The sequence below is a fragment of the Oryctolagus cuniculus genome, chromosome 9, assembly GCF_051225735.1.
Source record: "Oryctolagus cuniculus isolate XC-2025 breed Fujian yellow rabbit chromosome 9, ASM5122573v1, whole genome shotgun sequence".
Lineage (NCBI taxonomy): Eukaryota > Metazoa > Chordata > Mammalia > Lagomorpha > Leporidae > Oryctolagus > Oryctolagus cuniculus.
In genome coordinates, this window is record NC_142875.1 from 32,698,154 (window position 1) to 32,714,558 (window position 16,405).

Genomic DNA, 16,405 nt, shown 5'->3' on the forward strand with positions numbered 1-16,405 from the left:
CCTCCACCTACAGTGCTGGCATCCCACATGGTACTGGTTTCAGTCCAGGTTTCCCCTCTTCCTATTTAGCTCTCTGCTATGGCCTGGGAAAGCAGTAGAGGGTGGCCCAAGTCCTTGGGCCCCTGCACCTATGAGGGAGACCGTGAAGAAGTTCCCGGCTCCTGGCTTCAGATCAGCCCAGTTCTGGCCATTGAGGCCATTTAGGGAGTGAACCAGCAGATGGAAGACCTCTCTCTTTCTCTCTCTCTCTCTCACTCTACCTCTCAAATAAATAAAATTTTGGAAAAAAAAAACAACATGGTAATATAAAAAAGAAAAAAGAGAATAAACAATTGCCTGGCTTGGATTATGCCAAGATGAAAATTGTATCAGTATAATGGGATTTTGAATAATTTCCTTTTTACTGTCAAAGCCAAAATCAACTATTGGGATTGCATCAAATTGAGAAGTTTCTGTACTGCAAAAGAAACAGGAGAGTGAAGAGACAACCGACAGAATGGGAAAAAATATTTGCAAACTATGCAACAGATAAAGGGTTAATAACCAGAATCTACAAAGAGATCAAGAAACTCCACAAAAACAAAACCAACAACCCACTTAAGAGATGGGCCAAGGACTTCAATAGACATTTTTCAAAAGAGGAAATCCAAATGGCCAACAGGCACATGAAAAAATGTTCAAGGTCACTAGCAATCAGGGAAATGCAAATCAAAACCACAATGAGGTTTCACCTCACCCCGGTTAGAATGGCTCACATACAGAAATCTACCAACAACAGATGCTGGCGAGGATGTGGGGAAAAAGGGACACTAACCCACTGTTGGTGGGAATGCAAACTGGTCAAGCCACTATGGAAATCAGTCTGGAGATTCCTCAGAAACCTGAATATAACCCTACCGTTCGACCCAGCCATCCCACTCCTTGGAATTTACCCAAAGGAGTTTAAATTGATAAAGAAAAAAGCGGTCTGCACCCTAATGTTTATTGCAGCACAATTCACAATAGCCAAGACCTGGAACCAACCTAAATGCCCATCAATGGTAGACTGGATAAAGAAATTATGGGATATGTATTCTTTAGAATACTATACCGCAGTAAGAAACAATGAAATCCAGTCATTTGCAACAAAATGGAGGAATCTGGAACACATCATGCTGAGTGAAGTAAGCCAGTCCCAAAGGGACAAATACCATATGTTCTCCCTGATCAGTGACAACTGACTGAACACCAAAAAGGAAACCTCCTGAAGTGAAATGGACACTATGAGAAATGGTGACTTGATCAGCATAGCCCTGACTGCTAATGGACAACTTAATACATTATCCCTCATAGTATTTTTTTTTGTCTGTTCTACTTAATATGACTGGTTTAATTCTGTAATTATCACACAGTTATTCTTAAGTGTTGAAAATTAACTGAAATGTGATCCCTGTTAAACATGAAAGTGGGAATAAGAGAGGGAAGAGATGTATAATTTGGGGCATGCTCGGGCTGACTTGTCCCAATTGGTAGAGTTGGAAACATACCAGGGGATTCCAATTCAATCCCATCAAGGTGGCATGTGCCAATGCCATCTCACTATTCCAAGTGATCAATTTCAGTTCACAATTGATCATAATGAAAGGACTAAGAGTCAAAGGAAGCACATAAACAAGTCTAGTATCTGCTAACACTAACCGATAGAATAAATAAAGGGGAGAGTGATCCAACATGGGAAGTGAGATACTCAGCAGACTCATAGAATGGCGGATGTCCTAAATAGCACTCTGGCCTCAGAATCAGCCCTAAAGGCACTCGGATCTGGTTGAAAAGCCCATGAGAGTATTTCAGGCATGGAAAGCCAAGACACTCTGGCAAAAAGATCTCTGTGAGTGAGATCCCAGTGGAAAGAACAGGTCTTCAAAGAGGGAGGTGCCTTTCTCTGAAGGGAGGAGAGAACCTCCACTTTGACTATGACCTTGTCTAAACAAGATAAGAGTCGGAGAACTCAAGGGGCTTCCATAGCCTTGGAAACTCATGACTGGTGCATAGGGAGATTACTGATGCCATAAACAGGAGTGTCAATTTGTAAAGTCAACAACAGGAGTCACTGTGCACTTACTCCTCATGTAGGATCTCTGTCCTTAATGTGCTGTACACTGAGGCTTAATGCTATAACGAGTACTCAAACAGTATATTTCACTTTGTGTTTCTATGGGGGTGCAAACTGTTGAAATCTTTACTTAATGTACACTAAACTGATCTTCTGTAAAAAAAAAAAAAAAAAAAAAAAGAAATTATCAATTCCCAACTTGACTCTCACTGGGATTAAACATGACAATAGGTCTGATCTGATTTCATCATCATTTAAAAAAAATCATCTATTATTTTTCACTTTATGTTTCTGTGTGGGAGCAAACTGTTGAAATACTTACTTAAGGTATACTAAGCTGATCTTCTGTATATTAAGATAATCGAAAATGAATCTTGATGTGAATGGAAGGGGAGAGGGAGTGGGAAAGGGGAGGGTGGTGGGTGGGAGGTACGGTATGGGGGGGAAAGCCATTGTAACCCATGAGTCGTACTTTGGAAATTTATATTCATTAAATAAAAGATAAAAAAAAAAGAATAACACACAAAAAAATTTCCTTTTTACTTTTGAAAATTATAAAATAATGTCATTTTATTGGAATTCTAAAAAAAACTGAAGTTTACTAATTTTAGGAGTACATTAGTTTCTCACTGAAAATTCTTATTCTTCAAAGCATATGTGGAAAAAGAATACCTTTTCTTCAGAGTATTACAGCTTTTTAATGGCATGAACCATATTTTCATTGTCTGCTGGAAGTTCTATTAGTTGAAAAATAGCTATAGAACAATATCCAAAAGATACAGTGCCCATTTTTATTCTGTTACTCTTGGCACAAATATGAACAACTGGGGAGGAGTGGGGTGTTAAAATAGATGATCTACTGAAACAAATGAATAATAATATTTTCACATTTTAGTACTCATTCAGATATCGATTTAACTGACACCTTTTATGTAAATTCCAGAGGAAAGAAAATAAACAATGGAAGGAAATAACACTGAGAGTTAAGTAGTTTTGCTTTATGTGGACAAATGAATATTTCCTCTGTTTGTAAAATGATCTTAAAAGATATCTAAGAGGCATTCATGTGTTCTAATTGCTTGATTTGAATCAAATATAACAGGCCTCAATTCTTTCTTCTTGTTTCCAGGTATCATTATCCATCAGTTTATCCTTACTTCAGCAGTTGGGTTGCCTCTAGCATTTAATAAGAAGCTTTCACATTGAACAACGTCTACACAGACTAAAGCAGATATTTTAAAACCCGAACTGCCTATTCCATTGCATTCTGAAATCACTATATTAAAATGCTTTAGATTGTTATTGTGAATGCAAAATACTTTTCTTTTTACTTTTTAAAAAACCTTTTTGGCTGATGAATTTATTCTGGGGGAGGGAAGGGGATTCCCACTTTGAAAACAATCAACAGGATGAAATACAAGGAAAAGGAGCTTAGTAGGAGAAAAGGCATTGGGATGCCCCATTGACTTAGATCTGGAAGGGAATGTTGCAAACAAATCCCTCAGTAAAAGTTTATAGAAGGCAAAGCTGGCCTTGTGAAGAACAACAGGGAAGGTTTTATGGAGCATTCTGGCTGGGCAGAACCCAGAGTCTCCCACAAATCATTTCTCTGCCAGGTACTCATCTGGATACATAAGAGGCACGCAGTTATTACTTACCTTTAGGTAAATGCATTTAAGTTTGTTTTCTTCTTCTCAAGAGTGAAGAAAAGAAAACTTTGGTGGCCAGCGCTGCGGCATGGCAGGTAAAGCCGCCACTGCAGGGCTGGCATCTCAAATGGGCCAGTGCGAGTCTCAGCTGCTCCACTTCCGCTCCAGCTCTCTACCATGGCCTGGGAAAACAGTAGAAGATGGCCCAACTCTTTGGGCCCCTGTACCTGTGTGGGAGACCCAGAAGCAGCCCCTTGCTCCTGGCTTTGGATCAGCCAAACTCTGGCCATTATGGCTATCTAGGGAGTGAACCAGCAGATGGAAGACCTCTCTCTGTCTGTAACTCTGCTTCTCAGGTAAATAAATAAATCTTTAAAAAATAATAATGAAAGAAAGAAAGAAAACTTGGTTATGATTGAATATACTCTTTTATAGACAGAGGAATGCTAAAGAACATCAGACCCAGGGGCAGTGGAGAGGGATGTAAAATAAATTATTTAAGGAATTAGCAGTATTTTTTTCTGCACTTAAAAATATCATCTCCATTTTAAAAAATTGTAATATATCAAAAAATATCTATAGAATTTATCAATAAAACTTTACTAGAAATGGAAATGCTGTACATTTTTTAAAAAGATTTACTTATTTGTTGTTTGAAAGGTAGAGTGACAGAGAGAGAGAGATCTCCCATCTCTTGGTTCACTCTCCAATTGCATACATCAGCTAGGATTGGGCCAGGCTGAAGCCAGGAGCCTGGAACTCCATCCAGATCTCTCACATGGGTGGCAGGGACCCAAATACTTGGACTATCATCTGCTGCCTTCCCAACTGCATTAGCAGGAAGCTGATCAGAAGCTGAGGCAGAACTCATTCCCAAGGATGGGATGTGGACACCTCAAGTGGCAGCTTAACTTTTGCACTACAACACCACCTCCAAGAAAAACTTAAGAGTTTTCAAGTATGCTTAATTTTATTAACATAAACAACTAATAAATAATATATCCACTTAGGAAAACATAAAAACTTGCTCTAAAGAAAGCTAAAAATACTTACATCTCCAAACATATTGCAAGCTTTGTTTTCCCAAGTTTTGTAGAGAAATTGCCAAATATATAAGTCCCATGTACATCTCAATGCTTTAGTCTCACAATTCAAGACCACCACCATCGTGGTTCTCTGGATAATCTTGCTCCCTTCACTTTACTCTCCTCCCATCTTCACGAAGGCGCCACCTTCCGTCTGTTCAGCACAGCAATAAACTCAGGGTGTAACAATCATAAGGCTTTATCTGCTTCTCTAACATCTGTAAAAGACATTGGAATAAATAATGTGTAACTGTCATCACTAGCAATTAGTTGCTTGTATGATTAATGAATTAAAAGTCACGTGAGCGTTTACTGATATTTCTTCACTGGTTTCAAATTTTAGTAACTGCACAGCTGAAGCCCTTGCTGTGATGGGTGATTTTTGAAAGAAACCTGGCCATTTCGTATGATGCCATCAGACATCTGGACCTGCCTGACCTGACTTTCTCCAGCGCTGGAAGGAAGTCGCTGCTTCCGTCAGTCTCCTACTCAGCTTATGTTGATCCCCAAAGAGGGGCATTCTTGGTTCTGGAGGGAATGGAAGGGAGGGAGCTCCGCCCACTGCCTGGTCTCTGGTGACCCTGGAGGGGTGACTGGTGACCTGGAAGTGCTGATTCGCCGGTTGGCCTCCTCAGACTCCCAGTCCAGTTCCCTTACTTGGCCTTTTCACTCCAGCCGGGGGGGATGGGGTCCAGGCTTCTCATTATGTTACACTGGTGGAGAGTGGTGAGACTGCGGTTTTTTCTGTCTGGTTTAGCTGTAGTAGAGTGGCTACTGTCCCAGTTTTCTGTGTTGTTTGTCTGCCCCTTTTCTGGTCTTTAGATCATAGTTTTGCAGGTTTTTTTGTTGTTGTTGTTGTTTGTATCTGTGCCCTTTGGGTTTCCGGATTGCTAGTTTCTTCAGTTCGAGGTCTGGGATAAATGAGGCAAAAAAAATTTAGGGTCTTCGCTCCCCATGTTGAATCCCACAGTCCCCCCATAACCTGATGCATTCCCCCCACCTTTTGACGTCTTCCTACGTTCATTGTATGTAAAATGTCTAGGCTGTCTAGTAATACTTAGTGGAAAGCAACAAAAGTACATCTACTCCATCTCCCTTGAAGCAGAAATTCTCAATTTAAATCCTTTCGTCTTATCCTTTTATCTAGAACAAAAGCTGACAAAGCAGTATCATTGTGGGAGGACCACACTTTACTCTGAAACTCTACTTAATTTCAGGACCAAATAATCTGTCTCAAACTCAGTTGTGACCAAGTATATCAAAGCCCATTCCAGGTAATGTGGATCCTCCTGCGTGGCAATGTTTCTAGGGGTATGCAATGTGGTAAAGCCCCTTTCTACACAAGAATCTTTCCCTGTCAATACCATTTAAGCGTTTTTGCCTATTGTTCCTGTTGATTTACAGCTTAGTTTATTCCTTAATGCCATCAATGTGCATCCTTTCATGTCTTTCAGAAAGGGGTGTGCTTGGATGAAAGTTAAAGAATCTTACCCGGCCGGCGCCGCAGTTCAGTAGGCTAATCCTCCACCTTGCGGCACCGGCACACGGGGTTCTAGTCCCGGTTGGGGCGCCGGATTCTGTCCTGTCCCGGTTGCCCCTCTTCCAGGCCAGCTCTCTGCTGTGGCCCGGGAGTGCAGTGTAGGATGGCCCAAGTGCTTGGACCCTGCACCCGCATGGGAGACCAGAAGAAGCACCTGGCTCCTGCCATTGGATCAGCGCGGTGCACCGGCCGCGGCAGCCATTGGAGGGTGAACCAACGGCAAAGGAACACCTTTCTCTCTGTCTCTCTCACTGTCCACTCTGCCTGTCAAAAAAAAAAATAATAATCTTACCCTACCATGGTTCCAAATAGAAGCAGATACAGGGGCTGGTGCTGTGGTGCAGTAGGTTAATCCTCTGCCTGTGGCACTGGCATCCCATATGGGCACTGGTTCTAGTCCCAGCTGCTTCTCTTCTGGTCCAGCTCTCTGCTGTGGCCCGGGAGGGCAGTGGAGGATGGCCCAAGTGCTTGGGCCCTGCACCCCTGTGGGAGAGCCAGAGGAGGCTCCTGGCCCCTGTGGATCAGCCCAGCTCCGGCCGTTGCAGCCATTTGCAGAGTGAGCCAGGAGGTGGAAGACCTTTCTCCCTGTCTTTCCCTCTCATTGTCTGTAACTTTACCTGTCAAATAAATAAATAATCTTAAAAAAAAAAGGCAGCACATACAAACTGCCCTTCTTCCAGCGCCAGTGGCACTATGTACAAGTTCAGGTACATGTGTAGCTGGGAAAGAAGCATTCCAGATTCTATCTCCTGGGAGTCTGAGGATGGGACGCAGAAAGACTGCCTAAGTTAGTGTCTAGCAAATCATGAAGTCATGTCAAGTGGAATAGAGCTAGATACTTGAAAATGGCTATCTTGAGCCAAGCACTGAAGAAATCAATCTTCAGAAGGAAAAAAAAAGTAAACAAATCAGCCACTCAGAGAAGCAAGGTGATGAGAAACCACGGAGGTCTGGAGAGAGTTTGTGTTTCTGACTTGGCTCCCAATCACTATTCAGTTGCTAGTTCCAGATCTTTGTGCATATAAGCTATATGACCTGCACTCAATTTTCATATCAGATACCCCTAGTAACCCTGATAGTAACCTGCTTAAGGTTTCCCATCTTTGCACGTTTGCCAACCTCCGCAGAGTGAACCTCTGTGCAGGACTTGAGGTGAGCATGGGTCTTTGGTCCTGCTGCTGCACTGTCTGAATGGAGTCTGTTTCTCATGATGGCTGCCAGAGTCACGCTATAGCCTGAGTTATTGGCACACTGTGCCTTCCTTCCCACACACTTGTCTCCTTTCCTTCCATACTCCCTTCAAGTTTTCCTTCCAGCTTCCTTTGCTCATTTTCTCTATTGTTCTTCAGTATAATTATTGAAATTTGAGAAATGTGAGTTTAAGAGAATACAATGATCCAAGACATACAACTGAACAAAAGTTGCCACAAAGCCTCCAAAGAAGACAAGCCAAAATTAGAAATCACTGTAACACTGGTAGAAAGCAAAATATTTATAAAAGAAGGTGCAGCAGCCAGGTATGGAAGTTCAGAGGAGAGAGATACTAACTGGAATCTCCTTCATCACTAGACTGGAAATCATGATACTGCCTGTAACAAGGACCAGCTAGTACATGTTTGACAAAAGTAACAATAGACTGGAAATGACACGGTGGAACACACTGATTATAGGGCAGACTGAATCCAAATGACTGTGCAGAAACTGCACAATCAAGAAACTGTCTTGGTTCAATTGGTTAAATTATTTGGAGAACAGGTTATTTTTGAGAGGATAACTCCTTGACCTTCTTCTGTACCTCCTACAAAAATGTACATGCCAGGAGGTGTGCTTGTTGCTCCTGCAAAAGGAGAAATCTTATACAAATTTTGAAATATAAGAGTTGAGATAGGCTTGTATTTGAGTCATTTACATAGAAGGTGGCTAATGGGACCTCTGTGGTCAACAGCAGGTCTAGTGGGATGTGCATTATGAGTTTCTAAGGTTACCGAATACAGCGCCTTCGTCATCTGAGATACGCAGAAACAAGTAAGGAAACAAAGCATTAGCACATGGAGATCCCAAACATTAACGTTATTAGCGATAAACCCATATTGGAGGAAATAGCCCAGCTAAATTTACTCCCGGTACTGAACTGGCTTCCCTGGGCAAGGGCAGAGCAGAGCCTGACCTGGAGAACAGAGCACAGCTGGAACTCTTGTGAGCTGTCAAACCCCAGAGGAAGAGGAGAAGCTGAGCAGAGCATACCCAGATATTTACATTTCAAATTTACCCATCAAGTAAATGAGTCCCCTGGGAAGAGCTAATAAAGAGGTAGAGAGAGGTCAAGAGTTACACTAATTACATTCCCTCCACATGGAAGAAACATCAGAAGTAGGGGAGGCACTTCCTCCACCCCTTGTACCTTCCTACAGTACATAAAATCTAAACAAAAACAAAAACCTCTAGTACACAGGCATGTAAGTTCTTAGCATTATAAGAAACAATGTCCTAAAATTTAAGGATGCAGAGATTTGTCAATGTATACGAATTACTGAAGTTAGTACCCTTCTATGACAAGGAATTTCTCTTTCAGTTCTTTTCCAGAATTTCTTACAGGTGGGTTGTCGACTCTTGACTTTGGATAGTGATAAACTAGGTTTATGTGAGCAAGGAGATGGTGAGAGAGAGAGGGAAGAATGGTCAGTAGGGGAAGGAGAACAAAGAAGACAGAAGGTAGAGGAAGAGGAAAGGAAGAGATCACTGATAACAAGTAGGTGCAGACAGTCCGAGACTTCTTCAGCAGAGAGAGCAGGCTGTTTCAGACTCTTAACAGGCAGGCGGTATCTATCTCTGTACTTCATTATATTTTCTTTCCTTCACTCATCTGAGGAGAAACTATTTTTGTCTAGGGAAATAGAATTTGGGCTGGGGAGAAGTGTATTTTTTTAAGATTTATTTTATTTATTTGAAGGGCAGAATTACAGAAACACATACACACACACACACACAGAGAGAGAGAGAGAGAGAGGGAGAATCTTCCAATCACTGGCTCATTCCCCAAATAGCTGCAAACACCTGAGCTGGGCCAATCCAAAGTCAGGAGCCAGGAGCTTCTTCCAGGTCTCCTATGCAGGTGCAAGGACCCAAGCACTTGGGCCATTTTCCATTGCTTTCCCAGGCACATTAACAGGGAGCTGGATCAGAAGTAGACATGAACTGGCATCATATGGGGGTTGGTGCCACAGGCAGCAGCTTTACCCACTACACCACAGCACCGCCCAAGATGCGTATTTCTAATTAGTACTAAGGGGCAGGGTGAAACAGCACAGGAAACCATGGTAAGCACTGCCAAGAGATTATGGGGCAAGTGTCTATGCAAGGCTCTCCACCAATGACTAAGGGTCATCATGCTGCTCCTGACCAGAGGGCAGAACTCACGGCAGGTGGAAGTGAGGGTTCTTTGGACCTACATAAGCAGCAAGGTCTTGAGCCAGAACTATCCTTGGGTCACAAGAATAATCAGACTTTGTTTCAATGGAGGCAGGGAGGTAGCTAGCAAGAGGAGCTATGGATAGCCAGCTCCTGCACCACCCACACCTCAACCCCTTCTGTGCAAACCTGCAAACCGCAGCTTCCAGGGTTTTTCTGCATAAGATCTGGTGCCAGCTGCATCCCACCAATGACCTTTAGTTCATTATAATGTCATTAAAATAAAACTACCATGACCAACACTCCCACACCTATCACACACCTGATGCCAGGACACTTCAGAGATTTACAAAGATGGCAAGGAAATGGGCAGTACTCCAGCCTGCCCCAAACCCCACCCTCTTTGAATATTCAGGTAAGTTTCACCCTAGACACCACTCCCTATGCCCCCAGATCACATAAAAAGATGACCCTAAACCCTGTTAAGTGTAACTCACTTTCTCCCAACCTGCATGCCTTCATTCTTGAATGTGTTCTCTCACTTTAATTCTTGCTTCTCAGCTGACTGTTACCTACTTTCTGCATTGAGATACAGTCTGGACCTAGCCAGGGGCTACTCCACAAGTTTTCACTTCTGAGAATACAACTGAGATCATGCATTTGAGAGTTGGATTACTGTAAAATGGAATGCCTATTTCACCTAGCCATTCTCATATGTATTTTCACCAAGCAGAGATTTGAAAAAGGCACCAGCTTCCCTCGGCAAAGACTTGGTGGTCAGTTGTGTGTAGCACTGAGTGGTCTTTGAGATAGCTGTTGAATATGGCCACTGACTTTTCGCTGAGCTTATCTGTAGAAGCAATTTGGAAGTTAGTCACTCTGTGGGACTTGTAACTGGAGAGTAAAGAGAATGAAGCGGGTAACAGTCAAGTAAATGCAAACCAACCACTTACACACTGCCACTGTAGTGAGTTGACTAACAATCAAACCAGGAGCTCGGGGAGGGTCCTGTGGCACAGTAGGCTAAACCACAGCTTGGGATGCCTGGGATCAAGTCCCGCCTCTACTCCTGACACAGCTTCCTGCTAATGCACCCTGGGAGGCAGCAGATCAAATACTTGGGTCCCCGCCTTCCACATGGGAGACCTGGATGCAGCTCCAGGATCTCTCTTTCAATTTAATAAAATAAATAAATATAAAAATAAACCAGGTGCAAGCAGTCTGAATGCTCAGTAACTCCTGTGGGAAGACAAGATTTGTGACTCTTTACATGTTGGTGCTTCTGAAGGCCTGAGCATCGGTCCCATCACTTCTACAGAAAGAGGGTTACTGTAAACACCTTTAAAGAATTGAGTGAAAAATTTCCCACAGCCTTGTAACCACACACTTTGCCAGTGCAGACACTATGAACCTCACAAGTTAAGAGCAGTTCAAACCATGTCAGGACACAGTACACAGAACCTAGACTGTATTTGTGTCTTACTCCAGTTCCAGATGTCATATGAGAGTGCAGGCAGGAAGAATTAGGGGAGAGGAAAAAAGGGTCTGGTGACAAATGTGTCAACTTTGAGCTAAGGTGGGCACAGATAGCTGATGAAACATTTCTGATTGTATCTGTGAGTGTCTCCAGAAAAGACTAACATTTAAATTAGTAAAGGAGATTTGCCCTAATCAATGGGGATGGACATCATTCAAACAATTGAGGGCCTCAATGGAACAATTTTATATACATACACACACATATATATGGGTAAATTTGCTCTATCTTCTTGGAGTGGGACATCCTTCTTCTTGCTCTGACACTGGAGCTCCTGGTTCTCAGAGTTTTGAACTCCAGGACTTACACCAGTACTACCCTAGCATCTGCTTTTGGAGCCTGTTACACATCAGCTCCCATGCTTGTCAGATCATTAGACTCACACAGAATTACAGACTACAGATGGTGGGGCTTCTCAGCCTCCATAACTGCCTAAGCCAACTCCCATAATAAAATGATGGACGACAGATGCATGCATACATACATATGTAAACACACATGTACACATGTACATAAACCCAGGATAATTTTGGTTTTCTAAATACACCCAGGCAGATTTTCTGGTCAGTCCTGACCCTGTTCTCCCAGTGACCTGGTTCCACAGAATTCCTCACCAAATAGTTATAAGAGGATCACTAAGCAGGATGTTTAAATGCTGCAAATATCAGATTCTGCAACAGTCCAGCTCCCAGAGGACTTGAATCCAGAGATGCAAGGACCAAAGAAATAAACCTTGGTTTCTCAGTAGAAGTAAACTATGTTTGCAGAAGGAAATAGTGCTCTCCCCTGAGTGCTGACTCCTGGAACACAAAGAAAAAGGTACACATTTCCAGACGTCGCACCTGGGATCCTCTCATCTTTATATGAAACCCGAAATTATGCTGACATCATAGAACACAGGATCATCCTAGTAAAACATTTATATGGGAAAAAGCCTGTATAAGAGTGTGTAATAAATTGAGAGGTTACTTCTGGAGAAGGAGATGGAGTTGGGAAATGCATAAAAAGAATGCTCACAATTTATTCTCTATGTTTCTTGTAGCAGCATATTTGGAGAATAGGATGCCTACCCTAATGTTGATGTCTAGTTGGTGGTAACTGGCAGGGCCAAAGTAAGGGACTCACAATTTCACAAAAAATCTTCAACTTGATCTTTTAGAGGTGTTCATTATGTGCCAAACTGAAGACTATGCTGTTACACCAGACACAGATCCTGCCTGAAGCGTAAGTGATGAGGCTCGAACACAAATTGCTGTGACACAACAGTAGAAAAATGGTTTAATAGAGGCTTAATGAAGTGCTATGAGAATTGAAAAGATAATTACTTCCTTCTGAGGAGGATCAAAGGTGGCAGAGAATTGTGTAAAAGATGGAAAATAGGGAGATGTTTATGAAATGTTTAAACACATTGCACATTTCCAAATATTCTTAACAACTACTGTCAATATCACTTATATAGTGAAGGGTGCTGCTTCTTCCAGAATGCAATTGGTCTAAGCCATGATTTTGTTTCTACTTCAACATTAGTACTTTTTCCTAATTATAAATCTTCCTGTGAGCTGCAGGCCAACAAGCATTTCACATACCTGGTGCACACCCTAGCACACACTGGCACTAGCATCCATCCCATACATCCATTCAATTTACTGAGCTTTGTGCTAGGTGTTAGGGAGGCATGCAAAATGGAGTATGATGTAGTGTATCTACCACTGAGGATAGTTAACACAAAAATCAGGAATTACAGCAGCATCTCCTAAGCGTCTTGACAGAAATAAAGCAAAGGGCTTTGCAAACCAAGAGGAATTTCAAAGAGGAGGAGAGAGAATCAGTTATTTAAACAAAGTAGGGAAAAAGGATAGGATATAAAAAGAATTACAAGTCAAAGTTAACAGCCTCAACTCTTCAAGAACTATAAGTAGGTGCTCAAAAATATATAAATAACCTGAATTATGATCAAGGCAGAGTCTAGGGGACTTGACTCTAGCAAAATTTCTTTAAAAATAATGGATCTCTCTGAAAACATATCAAGGTTAGTTTGTGATTAGAGGAAGAGTTGGTGATGTGGTTTATCCTAGAATCAGACTCAGCCTTCTCACTAACTTATTATTTCCTGATCTTCCTTGACCTGGATTTCAGTGCACTGGCTCCCTAAGCCAAAAAGCAAAAACAAAAACAAAGTCACCAATTTTAAAGTAACACAACCTAATCAATTCAGTGGAACTCTGAGGAACTGGCCTGAGCCTTGTAAGCTTCTGCCTGGAGAGATCTGCGCTAGGCTTTAAGGCTTGGTAAACAGGCAACTTCCTTTCCCCTTTGCCTATTGTGTCTTTTAAAATCAAAGGTCACCCAGGCAACTTTTGCTTTAATTCCACTTGCTGTAGAGAGGCTATAAGCAGCAAACTCTTAAGTATCTTTTTCAAAGGGGCTGGCAGACACAACACCCACATCAGGTAAGTGCCCATTTCATCGCCTGGAGGCATTTGCAAAGGCTAACAGGCAGCCAAGTCAGGAAACCCAAAGGGAGAAGTAGTAGTAACAGCTACCTTTTTCGGGAGCATAAATCTCATCTAATCCTCAGGCACAGAGTTTGCTTCCCAATAAACAGGTGAAGAAACTGAGGCTGCAACTTAGCAAACTGCCTGGGCCTGTATGATAGCTGAAGTTCAAGTCTAGAGTTAATAGGGGTCTAATACCCATTCTTAAACACAAATTTCCCTCTCAGTAATCCATAGGCTCCTCAGAATGAAGAAAGGAAGTTACTAGTGGAAAGCAATGTTTGGTGAGTGAACAGGAAAAACTGACTATATGTTAGGGTAATCCAACACTGCTCATTTTCCAGGATTATAAAGTTAACTCAGCACAAACTGTTTGTATCTAAGTTCGAACATATTTAACTTTCTATCACATCCATACAAGGAGCTAGATATAAAGAGGACACAATGATAAGAAAGGAATTGACACTTCTACTCGACCAAAATCCACCACCTCCAACTATGAAAGGAAAAGATACTATCATTGTGGTATTTTTGAATTGGAACTTCTGGAAATTGAGACTGGCATGTGAATTTTCCCCAAAACTTCTAGCTGATTATGATGAATCATATTGAACAGTAATCTGGTTTGGTGGGGGCTTCTTTAAAAATTATTCAATTAAGAATTCATCCTGGGGTGGGCACTGTGGTGTAGAAGGCTAAGCTTCGACCGGCAGCACGGGCATCCCATCTGGGCACCTGTTCATGTCCCGGCTGCTCCTTTTTTTTTTTTTTTTTTTTTTTAAAGATTTATTTATTTATTTGAAAGGCAGAGTTATAGGCCAAGAGAGGAGAGATGGAGAGAGGTCTTCCATCTTCTGATTCACTCCCCATATGGCTGCAACAACTGGAGCTGAGCTGATCTGAAGCCATGAGCCAGGAGCTTCTTCTGCGTCTCCCAAGCGGGTGCAGGGGCCCAAGGACTTGAGCCATTTTCTACTGCTTCCCCAGACCACAGCAGAGTTGGGTTAGAAGTGGAGCAGCTGGCACCCATATGGATGCCAGCACTGCAGGCGGCGGTTTTACCCACTATGCCACAGTGCTGGCCCCTGCTCCTCTTCTGTTCCAGCTCCTGCTAATGCCTGGGAAAGCAGTGGAGATGGCTCAAGTGCTTGGGCCCCTGCACCTGTGTGGGAGGCCAGGAGGAAGCTCCTATGTCCTGGCTTCTGATCAGCTCAGCTTTGACTGTTGCAGCCATTTGGGGAGTGAACCTGTGGATGGAAGACCTCTCTCTCCATCTCTCCTCTCCTGGCCTATAACTGCCTTTCAAATAAAGAAATAAATTTAAAACAACAACAACAACAACAACAAAAAAATAATAATTCATTCCTGAAGATCCCATAGGATTAGGAAAATGCAAGATTCAGATGTCTTTTAAAAGTTCACAATCCCCAATGAACTGAAACTACATGTTTTCCATGGTCTGCTTGTCATGTTAAAGTCTGGAACTTAGAAAGTGATACTTCACACTTATTCTATCACCACCTATTATATCAGGATGAATGGTCACAAATGCTTGCTAGCAATTAAAGTCTTTAGATCACCTCTCTGAATAAGATGGGAATTAGAATTTTACAGCTCAAATCACCCAGACTGCACAGCCAAACAAATCACTATGCCGGAATTCAGATGGCTGAAAAACTGAATTTCATGGAAAAGAAATATATTTCCACACTAGTAATTTGAGCACACATATTGTTCTTGCAACTTTCTCCGCCTGAAAAGTTTATACTTTCCAATAAGGTTATTTGCTTTCCAAATTCTAATGGCAGTGCCTGCCCTCCAGATTTCTTTGGAGCTTTGAGAAAAATTCTGGTTTATTTGCAGATCTTGCTACATTTCTGGAAAAGTTAAGAGAAGAAACTATGCTCCAAGGAAGGATAGTTATGCTCCTCTTCTCTGACAGTGATCATGATGTGTTGATTTAAGCACAGTGTGCACATGCACCCACAAGCACACACACATGCACACACGAGAAGTGGGAAAAGTAATAAAGTGGCTCTTGGCAAGCATGAAGAGATAAGAAAATCTCTAAGAATCTGGGAACAACAAGTGTAATTTTGGCTTGCCACAACCTTAACTGTTAACAGGGTAATACTTAACTGCTTCTTTATTTAGTTACCAGCATTGAGTGTTATTAAAATTAGGTGAGTTTTTTAGAAGCAGGAAGCTCAACCTCTCAAAAACAAAAACATGAAATCTAAGCTGGAAACATCTAGAAAGTAAAACAAGCAAGTATGTTGAGTGCAAAATAAATATTTTCCTTTTAATTGTTAAAAATAAAATGAGCTATTTTTTTTTCTTAGTAATACAAAGGAAATACTTGCATTTGAAGTCATACATCCCAAAGAGGAACACAAGTCCATAAGCAGGTGTGACTTATGGTGACTATGAGTCTTTTACAATGTAGAAATGAACATAAACTATTTTTAAAAAGCTGATCTCTACATCTCCTAAAATTAAATTGTAATCCACCTCCTACCACTGTGACAAGTTCACTGATGTATATTCCCACCTAATTCTATGACACAGTTGTTTTCATCTCAAATCTTCAAAAGTCTGC